Raw genomic sequence first — 17,078 nt, forward strand, 5'->3', positions numbered from 1 at the left:
CACTAAATTAAGAATATTTGGGCTGAGAAGTAAGTTGTTAGATTTCTTCTACTGTAATGTTCTTCTGCTCACATTTCAATAATTTAAAGGAGCTCAATGGCATTTTTCATACCCTTTTCAAAGTAAATCCCAACCATGATGTGCCATATTTGAAAACATCCCTATTTGTAAAATCAGCTACAACTGTAACATCAAATATCGTCCCGCTGGCATTGTCAGGTTTATCCAGCCAATTCTCTGGTGTGCACTTGTACGTGTGTGAAATTGCATTTGTGTTGTTAAAGGCGTAAACAGCCAATGATCACGATTTGATTTGCCCGCACTTGACGAAAAGACAGGGATAAATTCCAGGATGAGTGTGTCACTGTTTGCCGATGCGACTGCGCGCTCTGTATGCTGTACGGCAAGTCTTTCCCCGTTGACCCTGTGTTGCGGCATCACCTAAAAGCCACATCAGAGGGAAGTTTGGCCGTCCTTAAACAGTCACAGGTTCGAGTCGGAGCGTTTCCAAAGTCTACATACTGTTTGTGAGAATCTCAAAGGAGTAAAGCAATCCCCTCATCCTCTTTACTCTTCTAACTTGCTCTCTCCTTCCATCCCCCTTCATCATGCTCCTCTTCTCCCCCGTCACCGGCTGAGCGAGGAATCCCAGCCCACCGTTCAGCAGATGAATAATTTAGCGGTGTGTGTATCATCTGTTTACCGTGCTAATCCATCTGTCAGCAGGCACCTATCGATTCGCGCCTGCTTGGTAATTGTGCATCCGTGCCACGCGTGCACACGGACGCACACACAATACTGGATGCACAAAAAGGCACCCAAGCACCTTTATGATGTGCAACTTAGCTCATATTCAGATCCTGTAGCTGTCAGCTGGACTTCATCTTCATTGAGTGAAAGTGATTGCAGAGTCAAGGTCACGAGAAACAATCTGATTGCAAAGGCTTCTGGGGGTTTGGTACAGTCATCTTGTGGTTTCTTTCTGCTGTTGTTTGTACAGTATTAGTGCAAAAAGTAGATAGTGGTCACTGGTTTTGTGTTTGCATCTGCTAAAGAGGGACAACAAGGATACATAGAATTTTCATTCTGGTTCAAATTGGACACTGTACTGGACAATTGTCTATTGGATGCTTGATTTATGAAATTTGTTTTTTGTTTTACCATGCATGGGTCAGTTGATGGAAGACCTACAGACTTTAACTTTCAGTTTTTAAATTTATCATTTTTCTTTTTTATTATCAGGGAAGAGCAAGTACCGATATCAGGTATTGGTATCGTGTCGATACCAGGCATTATTTCAAAGTATCGCGAAGGTGAGTCTTCTTGTAGCTGTTTTACAATCAGGGATTAGAATTTAAAAGAATAGAAAATTGCCATTCGTTTCCTGCAATTTTAAGACATAAGTCTATGGTGAGTTGTGTTTGAGCAATAAACATAATTATGTGCATTAAAGTAAAGCATTTAATAAATGCGTATGACATTCAGAATATTTGTTCAGGTCAAATTATCAGTTTTTTTTCCATTTTATATTAAGCAAACAATTAACTGATTAGAAAAGCAGGAGGTTGAGCGTCTGCAGTGGATCAAAAATGTTGAAAATGTCCTCATGTCGAAAGAATTAACACAACAGGTGCTCGTTAAATTTGGCAGGCACATTTTTTTTTTAAAAGCCTTTTTAATTAAGCGATTAATAGTGATTAATCACAATTCTAAGATGTGATTAATCAGATTTTTTTTTTATTACAATTTTTTTTTTTTAAAAGAGAGCAATGATGATGACATGTTGAATCGCTAAGATTACAGAATGAACAATACTGAGCTCTCTCTCTTAAAAATACATTTGATGCATATTCACAGGTTGGCACCCACAAATTCACAGATTTCTTTCCCCTTTTTTTCAATATCTTTTGAAATATTTTGTGTTTTTTCCTGGATTTTTTCCCAACATTTACTGCAAGTTTTCTTGGGTTTGTTACAAAAAAAAAAAATCTCAAGATCAGAGAGCCTTTTCTATACATGAGATATCTGCAATGCTAAACTTTTAGTTAAGAAAGAACGAGCTGTCAAGTGAAGTGCAATAATGAATTTATAGGTGACTATTGATGGTTGTAATTATTAAATGACTGCTTTTAAAAGCTCATTGATCCATGTCATAAGCTACTTGACTGATTACTAATTACTGTTTTAGTATGTTAATGCATGCACATATGGTATACACATACACCTTGAAACCTTGAAACCAAACACTTGTCAGATGTTACGATGAGTATGTTCATGTTGCACGAGTGAAGAGCGGAGCAAAGAAAAATGTAAGAGAAATCCTTGAAATGTAACCTTGGCATATCCTTTTTTATTCTTTTACGTTTGAGTGTCACAGTGTGTGTTCCAGCTGATTGATCGTGTTCTGTACTCCAAGGTGGGCCTCTGTTGCCTTCGCTAACACGGTAAACACGCTAACATGTTTGCTGGGGTGCGCAGCAGGGTTCATTTCGATGTAGAGCGACTAATGTCACACCCCCCTGGCAAAATGTGAGGAATTCTGCCCTCTGGGACAAGTGTCACATCTTTGTGCATGTGTCTATGTAATGTGCATGAATTCCCCCCCCCCCCCCACACACCCTCAATCTGTATGAGTGTGTTTCTGCATCTCTATATTTGTGTGTATGAGTGTGTGTCAGGGGGTGTTAAAAGAAGGCAGGGGCTTAGCAGAGCAAAAGAGAGCAAATCTGTCAGCTCTCCCTGGGCAGACAACCCTTCTGACCCTCATTCAAAGACATATTGATTCTCCTCTACACCCAACAGAGGAGGGTGTGTGTTTGTGTGCATGTGTGTGTAAGCGCACAAGTGCTTAACACAGCCTGATGTCTCCTCCACATCCGTTGTGCCGAAGCATTGTTAAATGAGATAAAATATGGTTGATTGTATAATCAATTAAACACTTTTTCAGGTATTGAACCAATTACAATTTGGAATTGGAGTTTATAAAACATTAAACACAAGGTGACAGAGTTCACCATTTTCTTTCCGTCGCTAATTCGTGTCATTGTTATGGATGACGATTCCGTTTTAAGCGTACCACCTTATTAACACCAAGACTCACATTCACATCGCGTTTGCCTTCTACTCTGTGAAGAGACCTGTGACCTCTGGGACAACACCGTTCAAAGCTACACAGGTAGTTAGGAGCCCTGCTTGTTGTGGAGAATGTTAAAATTAGGGGTGTAACTAAAACGGGTTTGAACTGGAAAATTGTTTTTAGTGAGTGAATCGAATCAAACAGAATCAAGTTGTTCCAATATATCCAGTTATATATCGAATAGTCTTTCATTGGAGATATCAACTGAAAACTGATATACTATATATATATATATAAATAAAAATAAATTCGGCAATATATTGCAATCTTACAGCGCACAATTCTTGAATCGTTTCGATATGCGGCCGAATCGATATTTAAACATACATTTTTATGGAAATAATCAACAAAACATCTCACTTAGGGTTAGGGTTCACACGTTTTAGCATGGAAAAATGTTATATTAATGAAACAATAAGCGTTCATATTTTATTTCAATGCTGTTCAAACATGCAACAGATTGTTTGTTAAATACAGTGGCTCACAGTTATAAGCCTGAAGTTTCAGAAAAATAAATACATTTTCATACAAATCTCTACAGTGTACATGAGCAAGTTTACTGATTAGTATTTTCTAGATTTGAGTACATTTTTTGGGGCAATAATCAATTTATAGATTCGTATCAGGATTAATCGTATCAAATCGAATCGTGATACGGATCGAATCGCCAGGTACTAGGCAATTCACACCCCTAATATCAATTGTATCTTAGAAGGAAATGGCACATTTACAGTACTGACAAGTTCATTCAAATGTATGTAAAATGACCCCCCAAAAAGTCATTGCAACTGAGAAGTATCACATTGAAACAAATCACCCTTGTATCGATCGAATCGGAGTGGGAGAGATGAACACGTCTAGTTAAAATGTTACTTGAAATATTGCCAGCACAGGTAATAAAGATTTAGCGATGCAGATTATTTGCAACTATTATTGGATGATTTCTATTAATTCCAACGGGGAATACTGATTCTTAATTCTTAATTGGGATTTGAACAGCAACACAGAATGGACTTGACATCACACTCCTTTTAGTTTGCATACAAAAAATGCATAATGAATTCTACAAAGGTTAGGGAATCACTTTACAGTGCAATACCTTAGCAGATCTTGTTGTTGTTTTCCCCAAACTATATAGCCTAGTGCTGTATTTTTAAAGCCTTTCAAAGCCAAAAGACAGACTTAAAAGAGTTTTACTGCATTAAACATTGAGGTCAACGATAATAAAATGGCCCATAGATTTCAACACAAGCATATCACACAAGAGACATTTAACATCATCCTCTTAACGTAAGCATACAAGATCCACTGCAGTTTTTAATGATACATTTTGAATAAAGAGCAACAAATTGCACCGAACAAAAATAACCCTGACTTTGCCTCAATGTCAGAAATGTTGTTCAGGTCGTGCCTTTCGACCCGCCGCGGCAGCCCGGTGCAAGGTCTTCGGTAATAGCTGATGGCTGGCCAACCGGTAATGGCAGTTTGTGAGCGTGCGTGAGTCAGAGGCGAGCGCGGGGTGGACTCCGACAAGGTGAGGTTGTTGTCTACAGCGAGGCGGGGCCGTAGTACAATGTGGACGGGCTGCACGCTGACCCTGCTCCTGCTGACATGCGTGCGCGCTATAAGCTGAAAAGTGTTGGCTGTGATAATGGACGGCAGGTGCAATTGGAGTCAGGAAGAGGAAGAGAAAATGGGAATGGAGAAAAAGAAGATGTGAAAGTCAAAAAAAGAGGGCGGGATTGAAATGATTGATAGACTTCATGGGGACCCCGAGTTAAAATTGAGTTCAGATTTCTATACGTGTGTAGAATTAATGGAGAAATTATCCTTTATATTATATCAGCAAATATTTTGTTCCAGTGTGTTTTTAAGATCACGTTTTGGCATGAAAGGCATGCAAATATACTCAAGAAAAATATAAATGTAACACTTTTGTTTTTGCTCCCATTTTTTATTCAATGAACTCAAAGATGAAAAATGTCTTCCACATACACAATATCACCTTTTCTCTCAAATATTGTTCACAAATCAGTCTAAATCTGTGTTAGTGAGTACTTCTCCTCTGCCAAAATAATCCATCTCACCTCACAGGTGTGCCATTTCAAGATGCTGATTAGACACCATGATTACACAACAAAGGGCCACTCTGAAAGTGCAGTTTTTTTTAATGGGTTTATATTTTTGTTGAGTATACATTAGGCTCAACTGTTCAAGACTTTGACCTTTTGTATGTGAAACTAAAATCGTGCACATTTAGTATTTACATTGTACTTCTGCATTTGAATGCCGTTGGATGCAATTACTTGAGATCAGGCACGTGCATAATCATTATTGGAGGCAGCGCCCAAAAAAGGGCACCCATGGCCAAAATTATCCACACAATCAAAATAAACAGTAGTAGATATAGATACCTTATGTAAAACTTTTCTGCTAACACAATCCTCACAGTCAATACATCAATTGTTTTTACAAAGAAGTGAAACTACAAAACTACAGTCGATATGAAAGGTCCACACACCCCTTTTAAAATGGCTTGTGTGCACAACAGAAATAAATACCAGTCAGAGATCAAACACGGAGACAGTGTTTTGTTTTATTTTTATTTTTTATTTTTGTAAAATGTTGATGAATGAAGAAAGAACGGCCTGAACTGAGGGAAACAGGGCTGATTATGGAGATGCAATAAAATACCAAGTTGTCACATAGTGACATCTTTAAAAATGACTCTGATAAACAGAAGATACTAAAAGCCTGCTCCATTTGAACGTAATCTTCTTTCTAGCTAAATTGTATGTAACTGCACTTGATTTGGATTAAAAGTACACACGGCATCTCCATTCCATTCCTTTGTCTCCTCTCTGTGTCTCTGTCTCATGCAGACACGCACACACATACGCAGTGTGGGCCCCAGATGGCATGTTGGTGTCAGGGTGAGAGAGGTTTGTTAGGATCAAAGAGCTCCAGTGTGTGGCCCCTCCACCCTTCACTTGCTTTCTTCTTCTCTTCTTTCCCTCTCCCCGTTCGTCATTTCATTCCTCTCCTTCCACCACTTTCGTTTGCCGCTTCCTCTTCTCCCTTTCTCCCTCTCGCTCTGTCCCTCTTCATTTTCCCCCTTAATCTGTCCATCACAAGTGTTGATGAATTATGCATGTCGCTGGCTGTCCCCGAAGCCTTGTCACCTCTCCTCCGCTCTCTAGCCCCTCTCTTTCCTCTCCTCCGTCGCCTTCATCCCTTTTTCCCACCCGGATTTCTTCCCCTCCTTTGCTCTATGCTTGTCCTTCACCCTCCACCTCCTCTCCGTCATCGCCTCTGCTGCCCCGTGAACATCTCGACCACACACGTCTTACTCTTGAACACCAAAGTATTTCTCTCCATAAACAACAGATTCAATTTTTCCAGCAGCAAGAAAACCTTTAGCGATGCGATCGCAACAATGAGGGAATGTAGCAAAATCGTCACCAACCACCTTTGATAGGGATGCTCGATACCACTTTTTTTTTCAGACCAACACCAGTGCGACTCTTCAAGTCAGACCAAGTACTGATGCCAAGAGTACTTTTGGCACATAAACTCCCTCCCCGAAAAATGACAGATAACTTTAACGACCTATATATCCCATCATAGCATTTTTACTTTAAATTACATGCAATTAATGGCAATTTTCTATTCTTCTAATATAATTTTTTTTAGTTCTTGATCACAAAATGGCCACAAAGGGCGACTGACTAACTTATGGTACTTACCTATTCCTAATATTTAGTTTATACTGTGCTTGTCAAAAACTATATTTATATATATTTGCCGATGCATGTAAAAATATATCACTTATATTTTAAATATATTTATCAGGAAATTGGACATGAATCTTAATATAGACTTACAGTGCTAATGAAAATGTGATTAACCCATTTGCCCCCAAAAACGTATAAATACGTTCTATTTCAAATGTTTTAAGCGTCCCAAAGACGTATTTATACGTTTTTGTATGTTTTCTATGCTCGAGCATACAGAAGGCTTTGATGCAGCCTCTCAACTGAAGATAACGGTTGAAGAAATGCCAGTTATTACAAAAACGGCCAGCAGGTGGCAGCAGAGCAAAATAGATCAACCAGGGCCATGTTGAAAAATGCTCATTTACCCACAGTTCTAAATAGATTTGTGAATAATGCTGAAACTATATTCTAATGTGAATTGCTGCAAAACAGAAACAGATAGAAATATCCTTTTTTTCCCGATGAAAGAAGAATCTTTCTTTTGGTAGGAAGTAAAGCAGTGATGATGCATCAGAAGATTCCACATTTGGCAGGCAATTGAATGCTGGCTAATGTGTGCAAATGTACACAAACACCATTTTAAGAGAGATAAAGTTTGCAGTGGATAGCTATGAATCATCGGGAATGCGGATGAATACTAATGGAAGGAGCTCAGTGATTACTGGTGAATGGCTTTGAATTTCCCCATAGGTAGTGTGTGTCTGTGTGTGTTTGGTCAGGATTGCATTGCCGTTATCACTTCTTGTGAGATTTTTGACACACAAGCACAAACAACTTGCCTCTGTGTGTGCAGGCATGCACTCACATATGTCACATGTGGCCACTTTCTCAAAAAAAAAAAAGAAAAAGGCCTGTCTCGGCCACACTCATCCCATGTTACCACGACGATTAATACATTTAAGAAAATGTCCCCTTCACTTTCGCCCGGTGCCGCTCACACACACACATACACACACACACACACTGCTCACTATTCAGCGGAGGTTGCTGCTACATCAGCAGCATATAGCACATTGCCTTTAGAGGCTGATCAATCTGTACTGCTGCTTGCGCTGATGAATTACAGAAGTCGAGACCAAAAGAGAGAGGGAAATGGTAGAAGACTGGAGGAGGATGGGGAGAGAGACTGGAGGATTAAGCAACTGTATAAGGAAGCGAGAGACGGGAGATGAGGATTTAACAAAATACACTGCTCAAAAAAATTAATGGAACAAAGTGTTCCCTTAATTGTTTTGAGCTGTGTATTCGATATGAATCCAGAGTAAAACGTAAGATAATGATGAGAAGGCCAGCAGACAGAACTGTGGAGGCAGAAGAAGTTGCAGTGCTAGCAAAATGATATACATCTTGTGAAGCTTCTTCATCACAATTTGTTTTACCATCTTTTAACCAGCATTTTCAGGTATTTCTTCCTGTATGTTAACTGCAGTTGATTTAAAACACACTCGTGAACTTGCATGTAAAAATACTTACTTAAAAATATAATAAAAATGCTTCAATTATTATTAATATATGGGTTTCTTGTTAGTAATTAAGGAATGAGAAATAATATTGTGTTAATTAAGAGTAATACCAATTATGAAACGGATTATTGACTGAACCCGAAACAAGCTCACATTAGCTTCTCCAAAGTCAAAGCAAGCAACCTTAAAATTAACTGAAGTTCAATCATAATCTAGAATGTAAAGTAACACAAATATGCACTAATCATTATTTCTGCACCACTGAAAAGTATAACAATTATAATAAATATGCTACATTTATGCCATTGCACTCAGAACCAAGCAAAATCAACACAAAATCAATTGATCCCCTCTGTTCTTTCATTTGAATTTGAATTTATTTATTTGAAAGGGACAATGCACATTAATCAACATTTTACGATGTAAATGCGCTTAAGTTAGCTAAGTTGAGCTAATTTGTATTGGCAGTCCCTTGGGCGGATGTAAGAGACAGCCCAAAACGAGTGTCATTAAAATCACAACTCAATTTCCAACAATATAAAATAATACGGCACAAATACGTTTCCTGTATAGTTGATAGTGCTAACTAGTCTCTCTTATTCATTGAAAGAGATTCGTTCATTCATCATTCTTCCTCAGGTCGTTGAATCGGTGGAGGCTGGTGTCTGTGGATCTCACTCTGCTTCGTCTGTCCTTCCTTCCTTTCCTCAGTCTCTCCTTTGGTCTCTTGAGGTCTCCCTGATTTGTTGGAGTTTGGATGTTTCTGGGGTTGGTGAAAGACTCTGGTTGGTGGCCTGGTGGGTGGTGTCTGGTCGGTGCTGGATTTCACTTTCCTTTCTTTTCTTTGGTCCTTCCTCGGGTCTCCTGACGGCCTCACGGCTCTGGCTGGGTTCTGAAGTGTTCGGTTTAGGTGAACGGTATGGGATTTTTTAATAGGTTTTAGGTGAACTAATGAATACACAGTCACACGCACGCACGCACACACGTACATGCACATACACGTACTCACCCACATACAAAATTAAAAATTATTTAAAAAATATATATCAAAAAAAAAAAAAATAGAGAGCAATGACGATGGCATGTCAAATCGGTAAAATTACAGAATGAACAATACTGAGCTCTCCAAAAAAAAAAGAAAAAAGAAAGAGATTCATCCATCACTTTTCACGTATAAAGCCACACGTGAACTGGAGCCAAACCCAGCTGAAATTGTTGAAATGTTGGCCATTATAAACTGTAGTAGTGTAGTGTAATTTTGTAGCTTGTTTTTTTTTGTACTTAATTGCAAATAAATATAAAGAACATTGGATGTTGAATAATTTTAAGCTCAGCCATACACACAACATCTACTATTTCAATGAAAATAAATGATCCATTATTCCAAACTCTTCAAGGTAGATTTTGTGTGTGTGTGTGTGTGTGTGTGTTTTTTAAGACAACTCATGCAATGAATCACTTTGGAGTGTCTAGTACCTGACTGTGTGTCCGGTGAATGTAGCCTCCCCATTTAATCTGTAAACAAGCCTTTTAAATTAAACATGTAAAAAAAAAAAATGCCACATCTGGTGCGGCCAGGCCTTAAAATTTTACTGGCATAGTTTAGCCCACACCCACATCATGTCATGTCATGTCATTTTGCCTGCATTTCTTTCTCCTCACACATTTTCTGTGAAAATTAAAGGTCGATTTATCTGAGCCAGTCTGCGAACGCATCCCTCCCTCTCCCCTCATCCTTGACGGTGATAAATCCGTAGCTATGTATGACAGCTTTGTAGCTGCTGGGAGGCCCCTCCTGCCTTGTTTAGCTGTGATTCCAGTTGACAGCTTTAGGAGCGTGTCTTTATTTAAGAGCTGCTGTAATTACACAGGCTTTAGCATATGTAGACGGCCAGATATGATTCAAGCCAACGCGGCCGGGAGAGGGAACTCAATGGCTGAATGAGAAGAGAGATAAAGCACAATAGGACAAGGAAGCGGGTGCGAGAAAAGGAGGAGATGAAGGGGAGAAGGAAAGAGGATAGGGAAGAGACAGAGAGGGAGAGATATGGCTAGCGGGGCAGACTGATGGAGCAATTGAGATATACGGAGAGGGCAGTCGGGAACAGCGAGAGGAAGAGATATGGTTTGGCAAATAAAAGACAGCGCGCTGCTGCTGCAAACTGTTCTCCTTATGATGCCTCATTAGGGCTTAGGGCTGCAGATAGTGCCTGTTACAGAGATCTATGGCCTCAGCGCTCAGAGAGAAACAGAAGGGCAGAAAGAGGGAAGAGGAGCACGGCCCAGGGCGAAAAGCGCCGTAATGGGCTGCAAAAATCATCAAATGAATCTGGAGCAAATGAATGAAAATCAAATATTTATGAAGCAAAAAGTAAACTTGTGCTTTGTGAAATTAAATGTGACATCAGGAGCACTTGATTGTTCTTGGAATTGTTTGTTTTAGCATGACCTGGCACGAGACAAAGTATACCTATAACTATTTAGAACGCATTCATTTTCAACATAATTTACATTATTTAGCGGTCAACAATATGCCACCCTAAGCTGCATTATGCTGAATTTTATTTCTATTCATTTAATTATTTAGAGACACGATGCGACAAACTACTAACTCCTACGTTTAAGTGCTACTGTGTTTTGTGTTGGGCTTTGTTGAATTGTGCATTATTGTGTACTCAATGAAGTGGGTATATGAAGTACTGGACAGCTTTCACAAACCCAAACATTTTCACCTTCAATGTGGGCCAGACAATCAAACCGCTAAAAAGAGATTCTGCAGTGTCTGAGAGTTGTGGCAACTTATGGTTGCTTTTCCATGACTAAGCAATAATTTTGTCCTTGTTTTATTAGTTGCAAAATCCGGCGTGACATCTTACCATATATAGTGAGAAAACGTACCCGATGGCGGGGCTACACAGTAAATTCTGTAGAGTGAATTTGACTCTATTTAGAAAGGGACCAAATAGACTCAGTTTTAGAGTAATATTTACACTTGGAAGAGAGTGAAATAAAGAATTCGGACAAAAAAAGTCACTCAAGGGTTGAGGAACAAACTCACGATCTTCAGCTTGGGAGACAGCCGATCTACTCCCTGAGCCACGCAGTTCCTGCTGGTTGTTAGTACAGTACGCTCATGTCAACTGGAATCTTCCCAACCAAAAGACCAAAAAACAATATGTTTGGTCTCCTCTTTGATAGAAGCAAACAATAGGAGCAACAATAGCAAACATAGCTCAAGTGGTAATGTGGCTCCCAAGCTGGAGGTCATGAGTTTGTTCCTCAACCCTTGAGTGACTTTTATTTTATTTATTTTTGTCAATTCTTTGTTTTACTCTCTTCCAAGTGTAAATATTACTCTAAAACGGAGTCTATTTGGTTCCACTCTAAATAGAATCAAATTAACTCTAAATAGAGTCAAATTCTACAGAATTGACTGTGTACATGTCACATGTTCACACTGTGAATGTCTTTGCTTTTAATGGTGCACTAACACAAAATATGAAAATGACATGAATACAAAATATATACCGGAGACTTTTGTTTTTTATCTGGTACACAATTTGTTTATATAGGATGTACTGATCCCAAGAAATATCCCCATGCAGTCTCCCCTTCAGTTTAATTGATTATTATTGGAACTTTGCTATGATGGAATCATTGCGGTGCAGACAAAACAGTCAAACGGACATCTGCATTTTTACTGCGCAAACTCTGGTCTTCACACATAGCATAAGATTTGCTAGATGAAAAGTTTGTGGTTTTAAATGAAGAAGAAATAATTAAAAGCAAAGACAAGTACAGACAAGGATGCCGTCCAGGCAATGTGAAAAAAGAAAGACAAAATATCACTAAAATAAATGTCTCCCTTTCTTCAGAGTGTGTAAGAAAGATAGCTGATACTTTATCACCAGGTTCTGTGAGCGCTAATTAGGAGCCTGATTTTAACAAGCTGAGAGAAATGGTGGAGAAGAGGCAAGAGGAAGGCTTGAAGGCAGATGTTAATCTAAGCATCCATTGTCAGTTGCTGAATTTGGCTGCAGGCACGGCAGACAGCTGTAAATCTACCGCGCAACCTTTGCACAACACACTCACAATACACACAGATGCAGGCCTTCGAGATACCGTCTGACACAAATGTAGCCGCCCCGTTGACAAATTGCCTTAATCAGAGAGAGCACACAAATCAACAATGTGTTATACGCATGCGTCCGCAGTGGCGCGAGTATAATCAGCAGACATTTTGCTACAGTTAACCAAAGTTGTAAATCAGAATCTTTTGTTTCCGTCATGAAAGGACAAGTCTTATCTGCGGGCTACAGGTGTTTGTGGCGTGTGCAAATGTGCTCCGATCTTCGCTATCTTCATCTTGTAGTCGCAGAGGGCTCCTTTGTGGTCGATTGCTGATTATCTGTCGGCTTGTAAATCTGATGCTGAAAAACAATATTAGGGCTAATGGGGCGTATGAAAAGCCAAAGTGCAGATGTGTGCGGCCCTATTTTTGTTCACGTGTTAATAATTAGAATTCGGTTCCAAAGTAGTACAACATTTCTGGACAACTTGTGAAAATACATTCACAAGAATACTGTACCTGCTGCCTTGGAGGACCTCAGAGACTACTATGTTACACACAGTTCTAACCGCAGCACGTTCAGGCTTCTTGACAGCATAAACATATGCATTACACACAGCAACCGTCTCTACCCCTCGTGGGGTTTACTTCTTCCCTAATAACACGATATCCCCGCAAGCAACTGTGTCTCTTACTTTCCAGTGCACCTGCACAGCATGCTTACACCTCCCACTGCCTCTCCCAGGTAGTAAACGTGCATGTTTATCTCTCTAACCACCATCATTTACATAACTGCCCCTTATGTCACCCCATACACACGGCCAAGATGTGAATCATAGTCATGATAGGGTTTTTGGCAAGCTGCGTTACCCTGTAGGACAGCAGGCCCAGATGACAGCTGATCAAAGTCCTGAAATAGGAGTTGATATTTTACATTTGAATACGCTCTAAAAACAGTTGGGTAAAGCAAATTTGGTCAAAAAGGGACTGACCTAACCCCTCAAATTGGGTTATTTTCTACAACAAAAAAAAACAAAAAAACAAAATTGAATTGGTAAAAAAAATAAAAATAATAAATCAAAAATTGTGTTGTATAACAGATGAAACAAAAACTAAATTTTTGGTTGTATTTCTACAACAGCCCGACAAATCGTGTTGTATTGCAGGCTATTATTCAACTCAAATTCAAACTGTTGTTCCAGTCCTGTTTTGAACCAATTTGGGTTATTTAGACTGTAGCCTAAAAAATGCACTCAAAATGAGCCAAAAATAACGCATTTATGGGTCAAAAAGGAACCTACTGTTACTTGGGTCAATTTGACCTTGTTTTTATTTTTTTTTATAGAACAATCCTATTTTCGGGGTTGTTTTATGCAAAAGGACACAGACAGACACAGTGACTGAAGGTGCCCTATTGCATTCTGGGAACGGGAATTGATAAGCTTCGACTTCATCCCGTCCGAAAGGAAAAATGAACAAATAAAAACAAACAAAACAAACAAACAGAGTTGGGCCACACTGACTCATGTAACAGTCTGACCCATTTTCGCCCATTATTGGATTTTTTTGGACCCAACTGTGTAAAATGGAAACACATATTCTGTATATGTGAATTTTAGCTCATATGAGCTTATAAAGTGTTGATGTTTTTTATTTGTTTGACCCTATTTTCTGCTTTGCAACTGCGTCCGGAACATTTCATGGTATCTTCGTGTATAAGATGATATTTCCAATACATTTTGTTAACATTATATACACTGCAATTGGCTGGCAATATGTTTGCAGTGGACCCAGTCATCTCACCCGTGACCCCAATGAAGAAAATGAATGGACAGAGGAGGCGTGCTGGTCCACATCAATGATTCGTATTCTCAAATGTGTGGCTTACAGTGACACTTGTTGCTTTGATCTGAAATGTTGTTTGTGCAGACAGATATCAGTAAGTACAGAGCTTACCCTGAAGTTTTTTTTAAGTTAAGTAAAAGGAATTTATTAAAACGTATGAGTTGCTTACAACTACATAGTACATCTATTAAAAAAGGGGAAAAAAGTTACGATTTTTATTTTATTTGATTGTTTTTCTATCATCGACAAGTGTGCCATTATCTATTTCTTTCCTACATTTCTGGAATTGGATGCTTAAAACAATTGCAAAGTGACTCCAATGCAGCGGTTTAACAGGGTGTAAAATGTTTGTAGTTGCTTCTATTGTTCCTCCTAATGGGACCTATTGATGTTGCAATCAAAGTGCATCACTACGTATGTACACTAGATTAGAGAGACAGCAGCCGCAGCAGCAGCAGCATTTTGTCTCTCGCTCCTTTTGGCTTTTTAATTTACATTTGGCTGGAAGACGCTTGACTGGAATGTCAGAGAATTAGCAGCGTTGACAAAGTGGTTTACAATGCATAATGATCACAACAATACGGCGAAATGAGGTATAATGTGATGATTTATGCTGCCTTCGTCTCTCTTTGCGCGTCGCCCTCTCTCTGTTTAACAGCAGGTAAACAGTCATGCCGTTTGTAGTGGGGATTTGATTCAGTAGCGCGGCGCATTTCCAAATGGTAATTTGCAGAAATGAAAACTTAATCAAGCATGGTGCAGAAGTGGCCCTGAATAATTTATCAGTGAGGGTAGAGTGAGCAAGAGGAGAAGCGGGTGCAAGGAGGAAGAGGAAGAATGGGAGGGACGAAGATTTTCAAGTGCTCCACGTTATATCCTTCCAATTATCTATTTCATAATCGTTTGTAAATGTGTGATTTACCCATTTCTTAGTGTCACATTAGTGAATAGCACTTATAGCCACCTGTGGAGTGCAATAGGTCAGTAAAATTTAGTCAAAAAGATTACACTGGACATTAAACCACACCTTTAATCTGAGATGCTTGCCAAATACAAGGAAAAGGAAGAGCAACCCCGACTTTGTAACAGTCGGTACAACGGTACCGCTACCCAACATTTTTTTTCCCACGTACTTTCAGGTATGAGAATCTCACACGGCACAACTATGAACACATCTTAATGCAGATGAGTACATCTTCATCAGAGGATTTCTGATTAGATTATTAATTAGTTTACCCCAGTTAAACTTTTAATATCTCCCTTCTTTAACTTTGATTAATTTCTGATCTGAGTTTCATTAAGACTAAAGTCGTTAGTCTTCCACGAGGAGGAAATGTCACAAAGTAAGCATTACGCGTTTTTATGCATTTGTACGTATTCCCACATGCAGGACAATGAATTTTGGTGTTTTTTATTTATGTATTTATTTATTTTTGCCAATTTCAGTATGTACTGTATGCATATGTACAGTATGTGAGCCACTGAACAGATTATGTGACTTTTTTTGGTGAAAAAAAAAATCTATTTCAAGTTACCTTTTGAGAGGGTTAAAGACACAAAACAAGGGAAACTCCCTCTCTCTCTCTCTTACCCGCACATGCAGACTAGACTTCGACTTTTATTAAGTACGCCATAGAAATACTGAAAGTGAAACAAGTAGGGGAAAGCCACTGGCAGCATAGTGAACAGGCCTGCTTACTAAGACACAAAGGCAAGTTCAAGTAAACCGGTTTTCTGCTGGAGGAAAAATGCAAGTCTTTTGTTCAATTTTTATTTATTTTATTCTTTTACAATTATATGTAACATTTTCTTATGTTTGGCTTCAAATATGATTAATAGTTGCTGCTATTATACTTACAATGCTGTGAAAAATATTTCCCCTCTTTTTTTGTTTTATGATCAAATGTGCAAAAGTACATATCGGAAAAACATAAACCAAACAAATATGAAATGCTGTTTTTAAATGGTACTTTTATTTATTAACTCATTCACCCCTAGCCATTTTCACTGAAGCAACCCCCTTCGCTCCCGGCTGCTTTACTGGATTTTCACTGATTTTGTAAGGCCCACAGAGTATTCTGTTCTATTCCTATAAAAACATGGGACCTACCAAAAGAAAGATTAGAGTCTCTTCCTTCATCAGGAATAGAAAGTATATTTCAGGTTCTGATCATTATTCCCAAATCTGCTTATAACTGTGGGTAAATCAGCTTGTTTTTGACATGGCCCTGGTTGATCTCTTATACTCTGCACCCACCTGCTGGCCGTTTTTATAATAACTACCGTTGCTTCAACCGTTTTGTGCAGCTGAGAGGCTGCAGCAAAGCCTTCTGTATGCTCTAGCATAATTTAAAAAAAAAACATAAAAAAACTATGTCTTTGGGACACTTAAACATTTAAAATAGAATGTATTAGTAGTTAAGATTACAAAAATATTCTAAGTTACCTGGCCCAGTTAGAAACTGTACTTTCCTCCTAAATCTAATAACTGGTTGGGCCATCCTCAGCAGTAAATCAAGAGATCTTTGGCCCACTCTTCCTTGCAGAATCACTTGACTATTTTAAGTATAGCATGTAAGATGTGAGACCGTCCAATTCCAAAAATCTGATGTTTGTGCTCTCACACCTCACGAGGGATGGCCATTGCGCAGGAGGATGGCTGGAGATGGCAGGAGGAGGTGCAGGATGATACCTTGCATGACTGCCTTTTCCCTAGAGGGGCCCTGCCACACACGCACGCACACACAATGAGCGATGGCGGGTGTATGGGTGGCTGTCTTGTTGGCAAG

The 17,078-nt window shown here is 39.1% G+C and overlaps 1 protein-coding gene across 5 annotated transcripts in view; it reads left to right on the top strand.

Moving 5' to 3' along the window:
- rnf220a (ring finger protein 220a) overlaps positions 1-17,078 on the top strand; it is a 173,327-nt gene that overhangs the window by 16,604 nt on the left and 139,645 nt on the right. The window lies entirely within an intron of this gene.

The sequence above is a fragment of the Vanacampus margaritifer genome, chromosome 2 (genome assembly GCF_051991255.1).
Source record: "Vanacampus margaritifer isolate UIUO_Vmar chromosome 2, RoL_Vmar_1.0, whole genome shotgun sequence".
Lineage (NCBI taxonomy): Eukaryota > Metazoa > Chordata > Actinopteri > Syngnathiformes > Syngnathidae > Vanacampus > Vanacampus margaritifer.